The sequence below is a fragment of the Natator depressus genome, chromosome 9 (genome assembly GCF_965152275.1).
Source record: "Natator depressus isolate rNatDep1 chromosome 9, rNatDep2.hap1, whole genome shotgun sequence".
NCBI lineage: Eukaryota > Metazoa > Chordata > Testudines > Cheloniidae > Natator > Natator depressus.
Window position 1 is genome coordinate 29,395,519 of NC_134242.1, and position 24,337 is coordinate 29,419,855.

The 24,337-nt window shown below is 39.6% G+C and overlaps 1 protein-coding gene across 1 annotated transcript in view; it reads left to right on the forward strand.

The window, feature by feature from the left end:
• ZIC4 (Zic family member 4) overlaps positions 1–4,503 on the forward strand; it is a 253,927-nt gene extending 249,424 nt beyond the window's left edge. The window contains exon 7 of the transcript XR_012640973.1: positions 4,485–4,503. The gene's annotated coding sequence lies outside the window, so the exon portion shown is untranslated. The remainder of the gene's footprint in view (positions 1–4,484) is intronic.
• The last annotated feature ends 19,834 nt before the right edge of the window (positions 4,504–24,337 follow it).

A 24,337-nucleotide genomic window follows, 5' to 3' on the forward strand; every position in this document is an offset into this window, starting at 1 on the left:
GATTTTTCCAGGGACTGAGGTGAGGCTGACTGGCCTGTAGTTCCCAGGATCCTCCTCCTTCCCTTTTTTAAAGATTGGCACTACATTAGCCTTTTTCCAGTCGTCCGGGACTTCCCCCGTTCGCCACGAGTTTTCAAAGATAATGGCCAAGGGCTCTGCAATCACAGCCGCCAATTCCTTCAGCACTCTCGGATGCAACTCGTCCGGCCCCATGGACTTGTGCACGTCCAGCTTTTCTAAATAGTCCCTAACCACCTCTATCTCCACAGAGGGCTGGCCATCTCTTCCCCATTCTGTGATGCCCAGCGCAGCAGTCTGGGAGCTGACCTTGTTAGTGAAAACAGAGGCAAAAAAAGCATTGAGTACATTAGCTTTTTCCACATCCTCTGTCACTAGGTTGCCTCCCTCATTCAGTAAGGGGCCCACACTTTCCTTGGCTTTCTTCTTGTTGCCAACATACCTGAAGAAACCCTTCTTGTTACTCTTGACATCTCTTGCTAGCTGCAGCTGCAGGTGCGATTTGGCCCTCCTGATATCTTTCCTACATGCCCGAGCAATATTTTTATACTCTTCCCTGGTCATATGTCCAACCTTCCACTTCTTGTAAGCTTCTTTGTCTATGCCGCAGATAAACAACTCCTTAGTCTGAGTCCCTTGAGCCTGAGTCAGCTGGCATGGGCCAGCAGTGGGTGTCTAATTGCAGTGTAGACACTGACCACACCGCACCACATCTTTAAATGGGGGCGGGGGGATTTGTCTGGCTAGCTGAATGGAGGGAATAATGCTTTATGGGCTGGGGAGAGAAGAAAGTGGCAAACTGCTGCAAAAAGGGGACAAGGGGTGACAAGGACTCATCCCCTGGAATCCAGATGGACGGAAGGGTTTACAAGGGGTAGCCCGTGTGGTGAAGCCCCCTTTCTCATGGAGTAGGAGGGGATACAGTGACTGGATAAATGGATTGGTAAAGGACTTAAAAAGGACATGTTGGTTAAAGGAACTGAATGGCGTGGGGTTGGGGACTCCTATGGTTGGTATGGCAGGGAGTCAATCCCTCTTTCTTATAGCCCATCTTAACTCTTCTATGAGGGGAGAGGGTGGATGGTAAGGGCCCAGCAATTGGTTGGCTGGGGGACCTGGATGGAAAAGAGGGGTGGCTGGTGCAAGCCCTGCAAGACATTATTGAATGAACATGGGGTTACCTGCACGGTACACTTTTATGTGCTGGGCAGTCCCAGATACCGAACAATAAAGTTGCGGCCTGATTATAGCCATATGTAATATCTCCTGTCCTCCTTTCGGTATAGCTGGACAATCCCTCTGTAAACCTCACTACAAAGAGACAATACTTGCTTCCTTTTAGGAATCTAAATTAGCCCTTATGATCAGTGAGCCCTAGTGCCAGAAGCATATTTTAAGGGTCCTGAATTATACTCCTGGCAATTATTTAATCAAATATTTTTAAAAGTGCAGTGTAAGCTGGTGGGATGACTCGGCTGAAACAATACAGCAACACTCAGTGCGGTTTACAATCATAATCCCAAACTAGACAATAGAAGCAAAAACAGCTCCCCCTGACAAAATGTTCCCAGGCAACCTAATGTTCTGCTCCCTACACGTATTTCCCCTCCGCTCCCAGCAGGCTTTTCCCAGAGCACCCAAGTAAGAGGAGGGAAAAGTAAAGCTGGAGTTAACCCCTTGTGTACTATGGTCTAGGCTGTGACCCTGCACCCTATCACATGTAGTCTTTTCAGACAGTTTAACCCTCTGTATAAAACACCTTCTCTGAGCAATGGTTTTATAAATGAACATTTAAAAAATAACCTAGTCAAAACAAGGAGATACACACATTCTTGAGCTATGGGCACATTCCAGAGAGGTGCTCAGCCTGCCTCAGGATCTGGTCCTATATCTGCAGGCAAAAATGAGATGAATTGAAGAAGACCCAGTAGGTGAAAATATGTTTTGGCATCTATGCAACACTGCAAATGAATCAGGATATTATAGCAGAATACTATAGCAGTATCATCTGTGCCACTGTCTGCAGGTAAAGCAAATGCAATTTTTAAATAAAATAAATAAATAAAACTCTTCAGTTTGTAAAGGACTGCGCTGTCTCCCTCTTCTCTCTTATTGTTTGCCTATTCCACCCAGTGCCGCACACCTTAAGGCCAAACATGAGTTGTGATAGGCTGTCATGCGGTTCGGATATTATAGATGAAATCCTTCCAGGAGCAGCATCTGGCTTGTTTTGTAAGCTCTGCAGTCATTTGTAGAGATGGGGTTACATGTGCTCTAGGCTTTGTCAGATGGCTAGGCTTCTTTTTCTCCAGGGTTCACTTTTTTTTATTCATCTTTGATTGTGAGGAATTCATGCTCTACAATACATGCTTAACTTACCATTATTTTGTGGGTTTTTAAATTTTTTTTTTTATAAATAAGGCTGTTTGAAAGCTGGCCATTTATATGCTGGGTTTAAACATATTTTTCTAGAGGGCCCATATTAGACTTCTTTACAAATGCAGAATGAACTCTTCTGTGTCTTTCTTTACAATACTCTACCTCTGTCCTAGAGTATTCCTGGACCATAGAGTCATGGGAATTAGTGATGGAAATGACCCAAAGCTACCTTGTCCCTCTAGCCCTACTAATGCAGGGTTGGTCCCAATGCACCAGAGAGATTTTAATATATTCCAAGCATTTTGTCCAGTCTAATTTTAAACAATTTAAGCAATGAGGCTTTTACCACTTTTCTTGGGAAATTCATAATTTAGTAATCCTCACTCTTAGACATTTTTTGGGTACTCATAATTTTTTGATCTATCTCATCCTTTATCCTACTTATAATTAGTCCACTCTCACCACTTTCTTTCTGACTTTAAAATAAGAGAGTATACCTGAAGGTAGTGTTTGATTCACCCTCAGCTGGAGTAAATCTAAGTAGTAGCTCCATTTACTTCAGTGGAGCTACATTGATTTACACCAGCTGAGAATCTGACCTATGTGTTTAGCTTCTTCAAATACTTGTATATGGTTAGCATATTTCCCTTTGCTGTCAGTTTGCCAGGTTGAACTTATTTAGTTCCTCCAAAGATTTACAATCCAAAGGCCACTCTTACTCACATTAAGTAGTACATTATTCAATGAGTAGTCTTACTGAATGGGATGGGATGGAGAAGGTACTATTCAGTGTGAATAAAGGAAACATAATCTAACCCACAGTTACAACATTTAGACAAAATATGAACCAAGGAGATGGGGAAGGAAATGTGAGGTAATTGTGGGTTAGGCAGGGGGGTATTTCTTCACACAAAGCACTGTCAACCTGTGGAACTCTTTGCCAGAGGATATTGTGAAGGCCAAGATGATAACAGAGTTCAAAAAAGAACTAGATATATTCATGGAGGACAGGTCCATCAATGGCTATTAGCCAGGATGGGCAGGGATGGTGTCCCTAGCCTCTGTTTGCCAGAAGATGGGAATGGGTGACAGGGGATGGATCACTTGATAATTACCTGTTCTGTTCATTCCCTCTGAAGTAGCTGGCATTGGCCACTGTCAGAAGACAGGATACTGGGCTAGATGGACCTTTGGTCTGACCCAATATGGCTGTTTTTATTTTCCTTATGTTCTTATGGGGTAAGTGGAGAAGCAATTTGCAGGCAAGCAGATGAAGTAAGTGGTGTGAAATTGAGGATGGAAAAATCAGGATACATAGTGAAGTTGGTTAGGTGATACATAATGCAGCATGATAGGTGCTGAGTTATATTTTAAAGTATTTAAAATGTTTATAGTGAATAGAGAGGTTTTTGAGGAATTGTGTGGACAGTGAGGTGAATGAAGCTGCACAACTTATGGGTTAGAGTGAATGAATTGATATTCATGTCCAGAGAGTTGGTTATAATCTAGAGGTGGCCAAACACTGCAAAACAGGGTTCACAAATATTTGTTCAAATTGCTTGATGTCTCCATGTTTTTGCCCCTTTTTATTCACTGTTCCTAGACACTTGTTCTAACTGGGGTTGATGATGGTTGTTGTTTTTCTTTTTTCAAGGGTGTGTGAGGAATGGCTTTTATTCTTACATGTACTAGAATTTGTGTGTGGTTGTTTTTTGCTGTTAACCAATCACCATTCATTATTCTCTACCATTTTTCTGTCATCCAGTCAGATAGCAGGAGAAATATGATGAAACTTAGATCACACAGAGCAAATAATAAATAGTGACTAAATGAAGTGTAGCATCTGAGAACAACCTATAACCTGAAATTTGGTCACATAAACTGTTCATAAGCAATAATGAGTTATCAACAAATCTGTAAAAAACAAAGTTGGCTTGGGAACAATTTTTATACCAAGAAAAGAGCTAAGCTCATTGTATATAATACACTTACAATGAATAATTTAACCATCTCTATTGTGAACAAAGGGAATTAGCCTGTAAGGCATTGCATTGTATGACAATTTTTTCTGTGTGCTCTCCTCACAGGCCTCCCCACAAGACAAAGCCGGTTCAGAAGGCTGTGAGACACAGGAAGAGCTGTGGATTGATTTTAGTGTGTGATGTGAAATCAGCAAAATGTATCTTTGTGCCTGCTTTTGGTGCTTTGTCTGGCTACTATAAAAATGCTTCTGCTTTTGGGAGGCCCTGTCGAAGATCTTCACATTCTTTGTCTTTTCTGCTGTAGCAAATAATGACTATGCTAAGTTTTTCTGTATAGTTTTACTGTGATGTGGCTAATCACCCCACTGAGCAGCAAATGGATCTATGGGGCACAGTTTGTGAACAACCTGTAGTCTGAAATATGTTTGCATGAAGAATTTGTCAATTTTAAATAACGAACTTATTGGTGAAAATAAATGTCTTTGTTAATAATTTGCAAACAGAAATTGGGCCAGAGGCTTTGATTAAACTGTTCACTACAAATAGTTCACCCAGATGCAGTCCTCATCGATGTCAGTTGACTATTGCAACCCTTTTCTCTATGGCTTCCCCAAGCTCCAGCTCTAGAGATTTAAGCCTATGCACAGTGTTGCTACCTGTCATTTCACATGGATATCTGTGCACATATAAGTTAGGCCAATTTTATTCCTCCTGCAACTTCATTGACTTCTGTGTAGTTGTAACAAAGATTAAAAAACAGACCCTCATCTCCATTTTCAAATTCCCCTTGCATTCCAAAAATTCAGTTCTACTCTAGAACACCTCATCGACCCGGTGAGTCCTCCTCCTTCTCCTCTTTACTCTGCCACTGCACATGAGTTCACGGTGCAAAAGCCCTCTTTTATGTCACTCCTATAATCTGGAACGGCGTTTTTATATCTCTGTGCATCCACAATGCCCCATTCCATCCCAACTCGCCTTAAAGTACACCTTTTCTGTCCTACATATGCCTCTGAATTCCTGTCCTTCTATTGCCCTCATGAAATGGTTTAACTTATTCGCCATACAACATCTTTAGACACTGCTCACACCAAATGGTCTCTTGTATTAGTTAACCATAACTGCTCTTTTAGGTCACACTCTGTTTAAAAGATAACAAAATAAAGTTGTGTTTACTGCCTCATTGGTCACTGTCCTTTTTTTCCTGCCTGCTAACCGTCTTTCAATTCTGTGTTGTAAACACTGTGTCACTGAATAAAAGGAACACGTGGAAAGGATGCGTTGTTTGCATCTCTTGGTTCTATGGCTTTCTCTGATATTGACTTTGAAAGAGAGCCGTGATTTTGTGCTCACTACCATATACAGTCACCTGCATTCCCACTGACTACCCCTCTACTACCCCTCCTCCCCTCCCAAAAAACCCTCAACAACTTTCTTTTAGTAGTTTTAGGTTTGATGTTTGAAAAAGCCACATGCAATTATGGTCTGGAGTTGCCCACACATTTACTACCACTTTGCATGCAAATGAGTTATTTGCACATAAAGATCGCTGTTTGTTAATTAAACTGGTTACGCAAGAATGGACATTGGAAGCATACATATTTTTGAAGTTAGGCCCTTTGTAACTAAAATAATAAGCAGATCCCATGAAATGATAACTGAATTTATTGAAGATGAGCAGGTGTGAAGGAGGACCATGGTGGAATAGGACTGGAAGGAGGAATGAGAGGGGGAAGAATCATTATTGTAGGATAGTGTCTATTTTCTTGAAAAAGTTCATTGGCAGAAAAGGACAAGCGGGGAGTGGGAAGAGGGATGAAAGAGAGAGTCAAAGATAGAGAAGAATTGATGATCGTTAATTTCACAGGAATAGATTAAATAATAGTACAGGCTCAGCAAGAAGAAACCTACACATTTCACAAAAAATTCTCTCCTATAAAGCACACAATGGAGAAGAGGTCTGGATTGGCATGTGGAGAGATCTGTCTGACCTATTCTCACAGAGGGGGAAAAGCTCAGTAAGAACAGAGGGCACTTTCTGCATATACAGCAGAATTTGATGCTAGCCTTAGAGGGAAAAGAATTGGACCTGTAGCTGGTCGGGGAATTTTTTGACTAATTGTTTTTTCATTGAATAATGCTAATTCGTCAAAACTGAAACTGTAAAACAGGGTTGGTTTGATGAATTTCCTGAGTTGAAAAAATGTCAGGGAAAAAAGTTATTAAATTGTTAAAATGTTTCATTTTGATATTTTCTAATCAAAATTCCAGCTTTCCAGTTCAAAATGACTGTAAGCTAATTAGACTGAAAAAGGAACTAATAAAAAAAGGTCAAAATCAAAATGAAATTATAGAAACTAAATGTTTCAACTGACCTGAACTGACAAAAATCATATTTCTGGCTTGCAAGTATTTGAGATTTCAACTTTTTGTCTTGATCTGAGACAGAAAAAAAATTGTACTCTCAGAAATATTTGTGGGCTTGGAAAACCATTTCCCACCCAGACTTGCTGGGAGATTATTCCCATATCTGAGAGACTGTCTTGTGGCAAGATCAATGCTATATGGGTACATAAGGTTGTATTTTTAAAAGACAAAATATGAGTGTTTTTTCCTCTACTGTATATAAATGGTGGGTCAAATCTTGCTCTTACTTGTCATGGTGCACTTCATATTCATTTCAAGTAAGTGGTGCCAGGTGGTTAATGTGTCAGTAGCAGGAGAAGAGGGTGGGAGCATGCCACTGTTTAAACATTCATCTTTTATCTTTCATTGGACTAAGTGGAATATAAGTAGATGCCTCTGACTTCCAGAGAAGTCTCTTCTTCAATCCACTCAAATCCCATTTCTTGTGGAAAGGGATTGTGGCTGAACAAATTTTTTTCATTTTGTCTGAAGAAAATAATCAGGAAAGTTAAACATAATGTTTTCACACCGTGACTATAATGCAAACACATACTTAACTATCACTGTCTCCGCTCTATACAAGGACCAAAAACATCTGTGTTGTGTACTGAAAGATTACACGCTGCATTACAATTAGAAATGTGCTGAAGTCTTGGATTGGGTGTTTATTTATGGTCCATGAAAAGTAAGATTCTATGTGCTTCTTATGTACATCTAAATAGCCAAAGGTAGAGTACTCAACATTTCAAAACCCAGCAGTCACTGTGAGAATGACTTCATTATTCTCTGAAGGGGGCTTTTTGTCAACAGAGTCTGGTTGCTGATAAACACAAACTAGCATTACTGAAACCTGGAAACAAGAACTTAAGCAGGTCAAACTTGATTTGAGAGAATGCCCACACAGCAGAAAAGGCAAGATGCTTTGGGAATGCAAGCCACCCAGGATTCACAATAGACGCCCTCACTGGAATTGTGCACAAATGTTCTCCCTTGCAGCACCAAAATACGTTGTTCATGGTTCACTAAAAAACAAACAAATAAAAACCACTGACAATCCAACCACCCCACCCCACGCAACACTAGCCATATTTGGTTGTTGTTTCAAATATCCTAGAAAAACAAAAGCAGCTTCATAGGCACCAAAATGTCATAATGCTGCAATACACTTTTGCAGAGATGCATGGTGCTGCTCACTAATGGTCAGGATTTTTTGTAGTGCACAGAGCCTCACCATATTTTTGTCCAACACTCTGCCTGCTGGCAAAAGCACAGTTTCATTTGGGATCTAATTTTATAATATCTATTTTCTCTTGCTAACATTTATGAGCCAAACTGGTAGTTTGAAAGACCTCTAATCCCTATGTTTTAAAACCTTCCCATTGCTGGGTATGTTTTCTCCAAATTCTCCCCATGAAAATATTTGGTATGGGTTTATCTGGAGGCTGGAGGTACCACCAATAGGCAAAGCTTTTTTCAGAAACCTACTCTGGCTCAGAGTTTAAAAGCAAGGGAGTGCAAAGGTGGGTTGGTTCATAGAAAAGGAAATAGAAAAACAATTTTCTAGGGCTAATTCCTCAGCTGGAGCTAAAACAATTTATTGAGCATTTAGCCTTTTAATTATTACTTTGTTATTGACTCATACAGGAAAACATATTTTACTGATGAATTGTTGAGGTAAATATTGTTTAATATATCATATATTGCATCTTTACTTTAACGCAAAGAATTTGATCAGCTCACATTTTCCCTGGCTATCAAGTATTTCACCTATTTGCTTGAGTGTCTTGTCCTTTGTCAGAACTTGTGGGTTGGTTTTCCAAGTGGATTCATATTTCTTCAGAGTGATCTACAGATTTCTGGTAATACCTCAATTAAACACGCGTCATTGGCACTGATTTTCCACATGATTATCCCAAATAGCCATGGAAAGGCACAGAGCTGTCAATCAGTGCACAATGGATACATGTCTGTACAACAGTGTTTGCTGAAGAGTGGAAGACAGCTCTGGCTTTTCTTTGCTTTTAAAGTGCTTTGCAAGATATGTAATCATCACTTTATTAGATTCATTTTTCAGTGAGCATGTTGAGAGTAGTTCAGGGCAGTAGCACAAGATACAGAAAAATATACCGAACCAGACCATGATCATTCTTCACAGTTTTATATGGATGTCAGTGATTATTTTTGGTGGAATGATAACTGCAGTGAGGAATTTTCATTCAGAAGTTAAGTGACTTCAACTTTTTTCTTTCCTATATAAGTGCAATGGGAGTGGCACTTGGGGGTAATAATGGGGCAGAGAATCCTAAATCCTGTGAACCTGATTCTAACCTGTGCCCCTCAAGAAGTGCAGTCAGGCAGTGGATAAGGGCAGTGAGGGGTAGGTGAAAGTGCCTTTATGCCTTCTTTGCTCTTCTGGGATCCTGGCTGCAAGGGGGAAGCTCAGCCTTGAGAGAAATCTAGAGTAGACCATGGGGCTGCTCTGAGCGTATGTCTATACTTCAAACTGGTGATGCAATTCCTAGTTCAAGGAAACATACTTGTGCTAGCTCGATCTAGCTAGAGCACCAAAAGTAGACTGTAGTGGATACACCCCCAACTCGAATGGTAGCTGTACCCTAAGTTACATGTGGTCTGTAATGGTCCCAAGGGACATTCTGACAGCCAAAAATTCACTCCACCAACTATAAATCTCAGACTGTCAGTGGAGCATGGGGAGGTGAAATTCACACACAAGTCAACCAAGGGACTAAATAACATCTAATTTATTGAATGCAAGTTATTTCTGTTTTGTAAAACAAGAAAATGTATAAGCTGCAAATATCATCCTCATAATAGGTTTCATGAATCTTGAAACTCCCTTCAAGTGCTGCAAAGAATCGGGCCACTTTGGGACCTCCGGAGCATTTTCATGGAACTTGTACAACTAAACGCTGAGCTTGTATTTTGGCTCCACACAGGCACAGCCATGCTACACAGCCAGTTGCAGAATTAGAGTCCTGATTATCAAGCACATGTCAGTAATAGAATTTATGCAACAAAACCAATTGGCCCTAGTGTAAATCAGCATTTTACACCAGCTTAGAATTTGGCAACAAAACCCATCGGCCCTAGTGTAAATCAGCATTTTACACCAGCTTAGAATTTGGCTCATTTTGTTCTGTAGTAATAATATGGCACTTGGCTCATTGTGGTTCACATTTTTCCCCACACTTGCATGTTTAAGATATATATTTTTTTAGTTCAAAAGATGAGGAAAATGGCATGTTTGTGTAGAAGCTGAGTGCAGTTACATATGCAGATAGTCCAAGAATTTAGAGCCCAGATATGGAAAGTCGTCTTTACTGTTCATAAAAAAGTTTAAAACAAACATCCTCAAAAGAGAAAACAGAAGGGGGGCTGCTGTTCTGGATCCTGTGTTGCATTGGATATGCATATGTTGTTGCAGCTGCTTCTGTTCAAGAGAAAGTTATAGCTCTGTAACTTTTGGTACTGGTGATGCACGGGAATGAAATAGTCAAGTGTCAGATTCTGATTATTTATGTGCTACAAAACCTAATTACAAGGCACAAGAAATAGAAAAGATTTTGGAGACAGCAAAAGGCACAGGATTTGGTTGAGATCAGTCACAACTCATCAAATCCTGGATTAAATCCTGGAGTCACTTACTCAATTATTACCCAGGCAAAACTCTCATTGGCCCATTGAATTCAGGATTTGTCCAAGGGAAAAGAGTAAAACCTCAATAAAGCTTCAGGATTTGGCCCACTGCCAATTGCAGGGGTTTGTTGTTTGCTTTTTTTGTTTGTTTGTTTGGTTGGGTTTTTTTGCAAGGGGCCTTAGAGTGAAAATGGTACTAAGGAGCACAAACTGTAGAATAAGATCTTGACACTTATGTCAGGATACTGAAACAGGGGTATAAAATGGGAATATATAACTGTAATTATCAGGTTGTAAAGCAGGAGTCAAACTGTACAAAAACAATGATCAAAGAAATGTATTGTTTTCTATTTTAGTGCAGCTCAAGGCCCGAGTGTCTACATCCATGAACATTCATCCTTTGGATTCTCCGCTGAGACTCCCAATAAGTATATCAAGTATCACCACTTGTGGGGATGTTTTTTAAGATTTTGATACATGTCCATTGGGAACTTGACTAAAGCCATGATATAGGAGGGCGCTGAGGAATAGAAGGACCAAGACTCATCTTACAACATAATGAATTGTGTAGGATAGAGGTATTTGAACCTCTGGCTATGGAAAGCATGAGAACCTACCTTAGGATGCCAACAGTACAGGAATGCAACAAATTTTAATTGTTGTCATCAAAATACTCTTACTGTGAACTTGATCGCAACTGGATTTTTTGGTCTTGAAAGAGTCTTACTAAATATATATGAACTTTTCAAGTCTCATTTTTCTTTAGTTGAACTGAATTTTAGTGAAATTGTATGTATTAGATTTGTAAAAAAGAAATGTATATTGTTTCCCGTGGTCAGTCACGAATGCTGGGCATAAAGAAAAACAGCAAGCAATACTTTCTTTGAAGTCTAATAAATAGAAAAATAGCATTCATAGTTAGAATACATCAGCTGTAAACATCCTGCATACCCACAGGCAATTACTCTACATTTTGTCTGTCAGTATAGCTTTCGGTATTATTAAATAACTTTTTGAAAACCTAATTTACAGGAAAGCTTTCTGATGTGAAAGAGAGAAAAAAATTAGAATAAGACTTTGCTTGATTCAGCACCGATGGCTGTGGCTTTCAATATCCATTAGTAGCTAGACAGGTGCCTTTCTCCCACATACGCATATAAGCTAACCACACAGCTAATGTGCACAAAGTCACAGTGATCACGGTTCTACACTGTAGCCTCCTGGGATATTAATTTGATCCCTAGCATAACCCTCATTATAAAGCACACTGTAATAAGTACACCTCTGATAGGAAGCTACTACACTTAGGTTCCCTTCTCATTTGAAGCTCAATATGAACAGCTTAACAACATCCATTGATCTATCTATTGCATGGAATACAAATTACATAGGTCTCAAAACTAGTCCTACGGAGAGACATCATTGTCTGGTTAAACTGGAAGAAAGACAGGAGGCCATGGATGTGATTTAATTAGGCCACAACTTTATTCACTTATAATATCTGGGAGTCTGTGGTAACAAATTGTACCAGACATAGGAACCCCAAAGCCCATTCCTTAGCTTCCCTAAGGGATACTTGCCTTCCAATCCTTTTCCAATCCGTTTTATCTGATAACAGTATCCTTTCCATACCAAGTATCTGCACTGCACGTCCCTCACAAGTTTTACATATTTAGTTGTGACATTATAACCTAACCCTCCCCCCCGCCTCTACCCCACCAGGTCCCAGACCAGTTGCAGAGATGGTAAAAACCCCACCCTCCCATGGCCACTCTGGTGGTGAGAGGAAAATTCCTTCCCAGCCCCTCCCGCGAAAAGAGCAAAGAGTGGATCAAAAGGAAACGTGGTACTTTTGCCAAGTTAGTGGGTGGGTGGGTACTGCCAGCCTGATTCTAGTAAAGAAGGCCTCTCTGGGATTGCACAGAACATAAATACCCCACCCCGCTTCCAGTCAGCAGGAAGGGCAATGCCGTGATCTTCTTACCTGACCCTGGCTGCTTCCTGCCACTCCTATCCATCCGTGTAAGCTTTCCCCCTTACCCCACCGGTTGTAAGGGAGCCCGTAAAGGGGCAATGCTCCTTTTCTTCCAGCTAGACAGACTCACGTGAACCTACTCACATGAAGGTTGCAGTGGGCACATTGTGCTCGTTTGTTCTGAGGAAACGATTCCAGTAAGCACTTTTAACAATTATGAAGCAATCACCAGTATAAGTGAATAAGTGCATCTTTTCATGTGGATGTCTACTGGAGATTATTTAGGCATACTCTTACCATTATTGCTTAGGCACTCAAAAATAAATGTGCATGATAACTAAGATCGGGTAAAAGAAGGGGTGACAGCCTGAAACTAGAAACAAGAAAACTGCAAGATAGATATTTGTTAAAAAATAAGTCTTAATGACACAGTTCATAGAATAATTTACCTGGGGAAACTGTAGAGACATCAATAAATGAGGTGTCTATGGAAAAATTGGATATAATATTTTGGGACAGATATTGCAGGGTTACTTCATTTGTGGCAGGGGCTGGATTTATTGTATCAAGAGGTTTCTTATATCATTAGATCTATGACTATACTAAATGGAATGGTCTGCCCAAAGAATGGATGGAAAACCCATAACTCCTTAGCTTGAGAAGCAGTTTATGGAGGTAACCATCACTGTATTATTATACATACACACACACACATGAAAAAAATCACATAAAATAGATTCCAAGCAAATAAATAACAATATAATCTAGTTTAACAGAATAGATTTTTTTCTTCTATCTTTGATTTGGGTAAAGTCATTTTATGCATTCTGTCCTGTCCTGGTTATGAAAAAGTAAATCCTGTGTTACCCCAACTTAGGTAACCCTTAAGATAATTTTTTAAGCAGCAGGAAACTGGGCTATCTGGCTGAGTAGATAATGATATCAGCTGTTTCCTTCCAAAACAACAGGTGCTTTGGCATAAAAATGTATATCATCATACTGAGATGATGACATCAGTTCATACTTCAGCTTAATTATAAACTACCTTCATTAATCGTCAAATAATTAAACATTTTGTGTATGCTGCAAGGTGAAACATAAAAGCAAAAGTGCTTAGCTGTTCAGAAGAGGTTAAAATGCCAGTGTTAGTTTCTAAATAATGTATACCTGCTCCCTCCTCTTCCAATGCCAACTTCAACCTGATTTTAAACCTCTGTTTATATTTTATTGTATCAATCACAAAGTGGATAATAATAAATATGATTGAAATTCAAGGAAAGCTTGATTTATGCATTAATATTAATGAAAGGAAATCATTGGGAGTATTTGTGTGAATTAAACTACTCACATGAGCATGAGTGTGCAGGATCAGGTCCTATGTATATATACATTTGGGAAGAAAAGACTTGGTGCAAAGAGTTAAAGAGCAAGTTTGGCCTATCATGGAGATAGGATTATTGAAACTAGCAAATCAATATTCAGTGTTTGTAGATTTTATGTAGGAATATTCTTCGTAGAAACAGACACATACACTGTACATCTGAATAAAACAAACTCAGTGATAAACTTACTCTGTCAAAATATGGGCACCTCTTATTTATACTAGATCAAATAATCAGTGCCTTCAATAATCATAATTGTAATACAGCAATAAATTTAAACTTAACTAATATTTACTTTTTAAAAAGTATTTCAGCGTGTACAAAATGGACCAAAGTCTGTGGACTTTTTACTTCATATACTCATTGACTGTTAGTACACTCTATATGTACAACTTTATTATGGTTTCAAAACTGAACAACTGATTGTACATCTTTGAATTTGGTATAAAAATCAGTAGACAGAACTGAATGAGAACTAATCAAGTTCCTAGGCTAAAAGAACAGAGAAACATTGCAAAAAAAAGATTATGTTCTTCTGCCTTTAACTTTAAAATATAGCACTGTCCTTCTTTAAAACAGATGCTATCTGCATGAACCAGATGTGTCCCTAAGCAAATTAGTTGTAAGAAATACATCCAAGGACATAGCCATTTAAGAATCAATAAATTATGCATTTGTCATTTGTTATTGTGTAAGCCTTATGCTGACATCTTTGACATGAATGAAAGTGTCTGTCCACAGTAATAGCATTAACAATTTAACAGAGGCAGTTTTATACAAAAAGGGAAGAGGTTTGAAGAATTTCTGTTTATCACCACATACATATACACAACTTAATTATTCATTGCATGTCCACTTAACAACCCACTCTCCTTTATGTAAGTTGTGCTAAATAAAAAGTTAGATCTGGGCACATGTTAGTTATTGCTGTCATTTCTATTCAGTGTAAAAAGAAAATAACAGAGTGGGTATGACACAGATTTTTGGAGACCCAATCCATAATGCTTTGTTTATTGGTGGGCATTTTATGATACATTCATAAAAGAAGAGTTTTATTTTCTATAAGCAAAACCCATAGTGGAAATTTTTAGAGGGTTTAGCTGAAACGTTTGGATGACCATATGGAATTCTTAGTGGAGTCAGGGGACCATGCAGTTATGAAATCTGATCACTATCTCCCCAATGACAGCTGGAGCCTTTACACCATCAGAAAATTTTCAGACTTCTAATTTGTCATAACTACCTCCTGTGGAACAGAAATATGTTATGTAGTTAGACACAAGAGTCTGAGGCTACAGAACTACACATACAGGCTCCCTTTCACTTTTAGCTTTCAAGCTTCAAATTAATTCCTTGACTGCATTTTGTGACTCCTTGATGCAAGAAATAAAATATATGTACAAACTACTACAAAAAAATATGGGGTCTTGTAAAATCACAGCCATTCTCCCAAGATATTTTAGAGAATCACTTATTTTGAAAATCCTGCTTGTCTAACAATCATTGATCCATGTAGTTCAAAGTTACAAAATATTTGAGTCACTTTTTTAGTCTCTCTCCCAGTTTCAGTGATGGCAACAAAAGGCGTGATTTTTATATCTGTTTTTGAAACAGTAGCATTACATTGTAAATCTCCTTATTTATTTCATTTTAACATGTGAATTCTTCCTCCACCACAGTAGGTGTGGAAGGGCCCAGCAGGTTCACAGTCACTGCAGACAACGGCAGGTTATGGAGAAGTCATGCAGAGGGTTCTGTCAGTTCCCTGTGAACTCTGGAATCAAGCTCTAGAAGACCACATGGAGAGGGGGTCTGTAGCAAACCTGTGTCAAAGGTGTTGCTTTTATTAATCATAGATTCAGTTGTATTAGGGTTGCAAAATCAGGATCATGGGCTAGTCATTGCGCAAATCGGTGATGAGATGGTCCCTACCACAAAGAGCTTGCAATCTAATAGCCAGGAGTTTCAAAAAGAACAACTTTTGGAAGCACAGCTTGAGACACATTGAAGAAACCTGGGCTTCAAAGGGCAAGTGCTCAGCCCTTTCTGAAAATCAGGTCTCAAGTTGGGCACCCAAAAATTGAAGCACCCCAAGTCAATAGTCAGTTTTGAAAATCCATGCCTAAAATGTCTGAATATGCAGGGAGGGAAAGATAAAGCTTGTGATTAAGGTATAGAGCTGGGAGTCAGGAGACATGGGATTTATTCAAATCTCTGCCCGCAGACTGTCTGTGTGACCTTAAATCACAATCTCGCTGCACTTTTTCAGAAGTTTTGTGAAGCTCAACTCAGTGTTTGTAAAGTGATTTGGGATTCTCACCTTCAAGGAACAACATAAGTGAAAAATATGATTATTTAGATGGCCATCATGTTACTCTAGCAATGTAAGGGTCAAAAATTGCCCTCAAACTGAGGGCACAAATTTCACTGATATCAATCCATATTCTTGAAGTGCTTAGATATTATAATATGGGGAATGTATTAGCACCTAGATAGAAAGAAGAGATCTGCTAAATTAAGGAACCCAAATGTATGAGAACGTTTTGCTGGTGAATTTTTCTTATGGCCCCTGCATCAGTACAGAAACTGATGGTTTTCCAGTTCCAATTGCTATAGTACATGATAATCTGGCATCAGTGAATAACATCAACGCATGTAAAGGATATATAATGCTGTCTTTTGCAGTCTTAGGAAGTTCATGATATAAACAATTTAAGTGAAAAATATTTTTGAAGACCATTATCAATGTAGCAAATCATTTAACTCCATATAACAACCAACTGCTGTTGTAGGGCATCTCTTATTTCCTTCATAACACTCCTGTGAAGAAGTATCCCCACTTTCCAAATGGGGAATTGAGGCAGAGAGAAATTGAGTGAATTACACATTGACACATATCCAGGAATTGAAGATTTCCTGAGTCACAGCCCAGTGCTTGCACCACAAGATAAACCTTTCTTTTCAACTGTAGAACTAAAGGGGGCTGCTGATGTTCTGTGGGCTGGCAAACACGGACAATTTATTGTTGAATAGAGCTCATAAAAATTTCTATGGAACAGTTGTTCACCAGAAAAAGTTGTTTTGTTGCAATCTTAATGGTTCATGGGAACACGTCAATTTCAATGAAATTTTTGATGGAAAATTTGCAAAACAATTCATTGTGACTTTCTCATTTTGTTTCAATAATGTTTTGACACTATCAACATGAAACATTTCAATAAGATTGTTTCAATGGTTCCAAATCAAAGTATTCTGACTATCTGTCATGATTCAGGGCTAATTTTTTTTTTTAAATGTCAGAATTTCCTTTGGGATTGAAATGCCATTTTCTGACTAGCTCTGTTGATGACTAATATCAGACAGTATGTTAGTAAAGAGAAGTTATACAATATTTGAGGCCTGTAGCATAAAATCTGACTAAGGTTTTTTTGTAGGCTTGTTAGTAAGGCTGGGTGACTTTCCATTCACAGAGGATTTTGTGAAGTAGGACAAATACCTCTGCTTATGAACATATGAAAAAGAACACAACTTCTGATGCCATCTCAACAAGAGCACAAGCTAAATAACTAAAACCTATTGAAAACATAGTTCTCTCCTATATAACATCACTGACAGGCCTCAGCAACGTTAGCCTCCAGATAAATAGAACAAACAAACTCACTATACATCATTAAGATGTTGGACCACAAGTTATTGCAACAGTATATAAGATACTGGGAAGAACAGATCACAAACAACATGCTAGACTTATACAGTCTTGCAGTGGCCATACACAGAACTTTTGTGCTAGCAGACTACAGCCTGACTGAAAAGTGGAAAACTAAGGTAGACTTTTATCAACTACACTATCAATTATCATGAACTAGAGTTGGAAAAAGGGAGACACAAAGCACAATGCAAATAAAAAGATGAATGACTGTGCAACCCGTGACAAAAAGAAATTGAAATATCCAAACTACAAGAGTGTGTTAGAAAGATATGTGCTCACACTACCAGAAATGATAGAAGACTTTCCATTAAAAAGCAATGAGGAAGAACTGTGATTAACCCTAGGAGAAAGGAAAGAGACGGTAGGAATAGCATCATGCTAAGTAGCAACCTGCCACCAAATCAGAAATGGACAATAATGACAAATGGACACAAGGGATGAAACCCCAAACACAGTGTGAAGTGTTATCCTGGGCAGATGCTTGATATATTGTGTGTAGCACTGACAGATACCCAAGGTTTCTGCTTTTTTACACTTTGACAGCATTTGGATAGCTTGGTATGCCAGCAAAATAGTTTGACTTGCAGTTTTTTCCCCTCAGGAGCTTGGTGGCAAACCAGAGCATGGAGGTTGGCTTAGAGCTGCACACTGAATGAAATCTAGTCCCTCCCCACCCAGTAGCTGTCCCCTGTCTTCCAGGGGCAGGGCCGCTCTTTGCCACTAGTACCACCTGCAACAACCCAGGAACTCTAAAACACGTCTTGTATGCCACACACAGACATCTCAAGCAACAAGAGCGAGTCACAGGGCTTCCAAGGGCAGATGGGAAGCTGTTGGGTGGCAGGGGAGAAGATGGCCAGCTAGCATGATTCTGTCTACATGGCTGTGAGAACAATCTTAACCAGCGTTTGCCAACATTCACAAATGTGGGCTAGTTTGAATGGGTTTCGGGTGTATATTTCACTTACTAGAAAACTATTATAGCTGGCCCTCAAAACCCAGGTTTTCCCTATCCCACACTGTGCATAAAATACAGCCTTGTTCTTTCTTCTGGAACCAGTTTCGTCCTTCATTCTGACTTGATGTTACCCTCTGTATGATCATCTAAGACACAATGGTATAGGTGTTTGACAGCATCTCCATCTGTGTACCTTTGGGTAATTAATAACCAGCTGAGAGCTTACAGGGTGAAATCAGGTGTAGTTTATGCTTAATGGGGTCTCTGATGGGTATTATAACCCACTTGCTTTTATGACAATCATAGAACGATACTCTGTGGACAGCATGAAGTATATACATCTTCCCACATAAATCCATCCGTGCTTCTCAGTCCTGACCTGCATTATCCCTAATATTCTATCCCAGGCTTATTTCTGGACAGAGATAAATAATATTGAAAAATTTCTCCAAATTATGTGTTGATTTCTATCTGTGGACAAATATCAAGGAGGGGCTAGATTGAAACCATTTATTTCCCACACAGAATTCTTTAAAGTCTGTAATATAGTACACAGTTTTCACATTTATCTTTTTATTTCCTTTTCATATTTTAATTTATGGCTACCCATATTTGTATCTGTTGGGCCAGATTCTAAGGTGCTGTAAATTGGCATCACTCCAACAAAGTCAATTGAGCTACTTTGATTTATACCAGCTGATAATCTGTCTCTTTCTCCTTCACCCTGAACTGGCTTTTGGGAACATGAAAACCATAGTCCAGGGAAGCTCCTCTTTCGTGTGCTCCAATTGCACGGCAAACTAAACTTTAAAATAGCATCTGCTAGTGTGAGTGCACTGATAAAGTTAGAAGGGGAAGGAATCATTGAAGAACACCAGAGTCTCTGTGCTGTTGCGTCTGTCTTTAAGAAATATTTGGCCAGATCCTAAGTGGATGTAGATTGACATAGTTCTGTTGCCTTCAGTGGAACTATGCTTATTGACAGGAGCTGTGGATATGTCCCATAATGTCCTCCTTTTAAAAATATCTCTGCCATTGCTCAGCCTTGCTGAGCCAAATGAATCAGTCTCTCTTTTCAACACTGATGTACAAATGGTTGAAAGGGGACACTTTCAGCTGAATATGAACATTCCACATCAGGTTTTCTTTACGTGACAATAACACTGGGAAGTTTTGAATATTGAATTATTGACCTTTCTGTTTAATATTGAGCAAGATTTTTCTGGACAAAAATTAAAATCCATGTGCCTGATCCTGTTCCCACTGAAGTGAACGATAAAATTCCCAGTGCCTTCAGTGGGAACAGAATCAGGAACTATTATAATATTATTGCATTAATGATGTATTAAGTAATAATATATTTTAGCTCTTCAGTTACAACTGACTGCTGTTAGAATTTTGCTCGGAGGTAGGGAGAAGGTGGGAACCAGTAACTTCTGATGCAGTGAGGTAGCTTTTGTATTGTATTAACACCACATGGTTAGGCTATGGATTAATTGTGGGTTTGTGTAGCAATTACGCAGTTTCATCTCTTTGCATCTCCTTTCTGTATATTTGTTGCCTGTGGCAGAGGCAACAGGAATCAAACCTGTATTACATAATTTTTGCTGAGATTTGCAAGTATTTAAATTTACTGGGTTATTTGAGTCCACTGCAGTTTAATTTGTGTTAGGTGGCATTTTCTTCCTTGCTATCAGAAATAACGAGCATATACTTGCCGAGTCTGGGTTCTAAATGGGACTTGCAACACTCTTCTTATGTCCCATCTAGTCTCCAGAGGCTCTCTGAAGTTCACTATTGGGCTAGTTTATCAGCAAACAGCATCCATCTGGTTAACTGTAGCTGCTGGCCACAACTGGGGCGTACTTCAACCACAATTAACTTTATTCTAACAAATGTGTAATAAAGTTGCTTGATATGAAGTTAACCAGTGGCTTCCAGTCAGCTCTGTTTAGTGATACAGCTCTCACAGGAAGTTTATCTAGACGATCAGAGAACTGGAGGGGACACCAGATACAAGGTGGGACTTGGAGAAACATTAGGTTTCCCATAAAAGTTTTGAGTTGTTTTCCTACCTTGTGGGTAGAGTCTGTGAAGCCTTTTAGTCTGGGCACCACATAGTTTTGCTTCCTGGAAAAGGATTTGCAAAAGGCTCTTCTTATTCAGATATGACCACTGAACCAAAATCTTGAAAACAAATATAAATATTAGCCTCCTTACACAGCTCTGTTAAACCTGATTAATTACTGTACACACAACAGAAGAAGTATATTAAAAAAAAATCAGGTCCTGTCCCCTAAGATAGGTCTGTGTTTATTCTTGTTTTCTCACCAGATTTTGCTAACGTGTGCCAGCCAAAAACTCTTGAACAATGGAAGAATCAAAACATCAAAAATATCAAATATTCAAATACGATGCTTTTCCATTGCTGCTGTACTATTTTCTATTTCTGTATTATTAAAAATAAAGCCTTTGTTAATGAAAGGAAAAAGATATCTGATATATATCTATTGTCATGAATTTTAAAATGTGTTAATGCTGTTGGAACTTTACCAGTCCCTGCGTCTCTTTTTCCTCATGAGCATCTCAATTTTCATCTGCTGTCTAAATTTGTTTTTTTCCCCATTTCTCTCTCTTCCTAATTTGCCAACTCAGATTTACTTATTACTTTGCTTTCTTTGCTCATATCCTGTGACATTTTGTCACTTCTTGCCCTAGTTTGTTACATGGGAGCATGAGAAAATAGTTTCTACTGAAACTGCTAAATATGTCTCTCATTTATTCAGCTGGTGGGAGAGGGAGAAGGAATATGGTTCAGCAGAGTAGCCTTTGTAAACCACAAGATTGTTTGTACTTTACCACGAGTACATGCTGAGATTTGAAGCATTTGTGTGATTTTTGTAAGTGGAGAGGTTGTAATTGAATTTCCTTGCTGATATTTTAAAAACTATGAATAGAAGAAAATAAAAGTTTAAATGTTTTATACATCAACAATCAAAAAATAATTTTAAAATCATGCAAGTTGACATGCTTGTGTAGACCTTTGTTTAAATAATTAGACCCAAGTGAAGGGCTTTGAAGATAAAGTAAAACTAGAACGTCCATAATCAATTTTAGGAAAAAGCAAGCCCACTAAAACTTTTCAATGGGTGAGTTTCACTCATTTCACTAGTGTCAAAGCAACTTTCTCAAATGAAACTTTGTTCAGCGTTTAATTTTAATTCTATGTGGTTATGAACCAAAACCAAAACTTTGGATCTGAACACTTTCAGACACAGGAAAAGTTTGGAAAGAGATCTGAACTTCATAACTTGGGCCCATCTCTACTTATATTTAAAAAGAAACAAAATGTGGACACCAGTTCAGGAAAGCATGTATGCACATGCTTAAATCTGTTGCCTCTCGGGAGAGCACTTAAACATCAGCTTAACTTTAAGCATGTGCTTAAGTCCCATTGACTTCATTGGCCCTTAAGTCAAGCACTTGCTTAAGTACTTGGTCTGGATAGGGATGATTCCCTGAATTGGAAAAATAGAGTTAAGGTTGCTAACTAATAGCAGTGTTCTGTATTTTATTACATCATTTACAAAACTAGCACCTAAAACTAAATAAATTAATAGATAAGGACATCACAAACCTTACTATGCTCACATAGTAAACACTTTCTTTTAATCACAGAAACTCTGAATTTTCTCTCCAAATCAATGTATTGAGTTAAAGTTACCCATGACGGCACTAAAACAGGACTACCTAATGACAACTGATTGTCTTCTTAAGACGGCTGAGAGCAAAAAGAAAAAAGTTACAGCAGGAAAGTGAACACTTTTTTTTATTATTTTAAAAATTAATATTTGTTATTAAAAGAGCATCAGGTGGAGGTAAGAAATGCACTGGCAAAGAAACAGGAGGAAGCACAGAAGCAGAAACTAAGCCCTGGGCTACACTAGGAGTTGAGGTCGAATTTAGCAGGGTTAAATCGATTTAACCCTGCACCCATCCACATGATGAAGCCCTTTTTTTCGACTTAAAGGGCTCTTAAAATCGATTTCCTTACTCCACCCCCGACAAGGGGATTAGCACTGAAATCGTCCTTGCTGGGTCGAATTTGGGGTACTGTGGATGCAATTACATGATATTGGCCTCCGGGAGCTATCCCACAGTGCTCCATTGTGACCGCTCTGGACAGCACTCTCAACTCAGATGCACTAGCCAGGTATACAGGAAAAGGCCTGCAAACTTTTGAATTTCAATTTCCTGTTTGGCCAGCGTGGCAAGCTGCAGGTGACCATGCAGAGCTCATCAGCAGAGGTGACCATGATGGAGTCCCAGAATTGCAAAAGAGCTCCAGCATGGACAGAACGGGAGGTACGGGATCTGATCGCTGTATGGGGAGAGGAATCCATGCTATCAGAACTCCATTCCAGTTTTCGAAATGCCAAAACATTTGTCAAAATCTCCCAGGGCATGAAGGACAGAGGCCATAACAGGGACCCGAAGCAGTGCCACGTGAAACTTAAGGAGCTGAGGCAAGCCTACCAGAAAACCAGAGAGGCAAACGGCCGCTCCGGGTCCGAGCCCCAAACATGCCGCTTCTATGATGAGCTGTGTGCCATTTTAGGGGGTTCAGCCACCACTACCCCAGCCGTGTTGTTTGACTCCTTCAATGGAGATGGAGGCAACATGGAAGCAGGTTTTGGGGATGAGGAAGATGATGATGATGAGGTTGTAGATAGCTCACCGCAAGCAAGTGGAGAAACCATTTTTCCCGACAGCCAGGAACTGTTTCTCACCCTGGAGCCAGTACCCCCCGAACCCACCCAAGGCTGCCTCCCGGATCCGCCAGGTGGAGAAGGGACCTCTGGTGAGTATATCTTTTAAAATACTATACATGGTTTAAAAGCAAGCATGTTTAATGATTAAATCGCCCTGGCATTCGTGGCTCTCCTGGATATACTCCCAAAGCCTTTGCAAAAGGTTTCTGGGGAGGGCAGCCTTATTCCATCCATGGTAGGACACTTTTACCACTCCAGCCAGTAGCATGTACTCAGGAATCATTGTAGAACAAAGCATTGCAGTGTATGTTTGCTGGTGTTCAAACAACATCCGTTCTTTATCTCTCTGTGTTATCCTCAGGAGAGTGATATCATTCATGGTCACCTGGTTGAAATAGGGTGATTTTCTTAAGGGGACACTCAGAGGTGCCCGTTCCTGCTGGGCTGTTTGCCTGTGGCTGAACAGAAATGTTCCCCACTGTTAGCCACGGGGAGGGGGCAGGGTGGAGGGGCTAGCCACGTGCTGGGGGGAGGCAAAATGCGACCTTGTAATGAAAGCACATGTGCTATGTATGTAATGTTAACAGCAAGGTTTACCGTGAAAGAGTGTACCCATTGTTCTAGAAAAAGTGTCTTTTTAAATACCACTGTCCCTTTTTTTCTCTCCACCAGCTGCATGTGTTTCAAGGATCACAGGATCTTCTCCTTCCCAGAGGCTAGCGAAGATTAGAAGGCAAGAAAAACGCACTCGTGATGAAATGTTCTCTGAGCTCATGCTGTCCTCCCACACTGACAGAGCACAGACGAATGCGTGGAGGCAGACAATGTCAGAGTGCAGGAAAGCACAAAATGACCAGGAGGAGAGGTGGCGGGCCGAAGAGAGTAAGTGGCGGGCTGAAGAGAGGGCTGAAGCTGAAAGGTGGCAGCAGCGTGATGAGAGGAGGCAGGATTCAATGCTGAGGCTGCTGGAGGATCAAACCAATATGCTGCAGCGTATGGTTGAGCTGCAGGAAAGGCAGCAGGAGCACAGACTGCTGCTACAGCCCCTGTATAACCAACCGCCCTCCTCCCCAAGTTCCATAGCGTCCTCACCCAGACG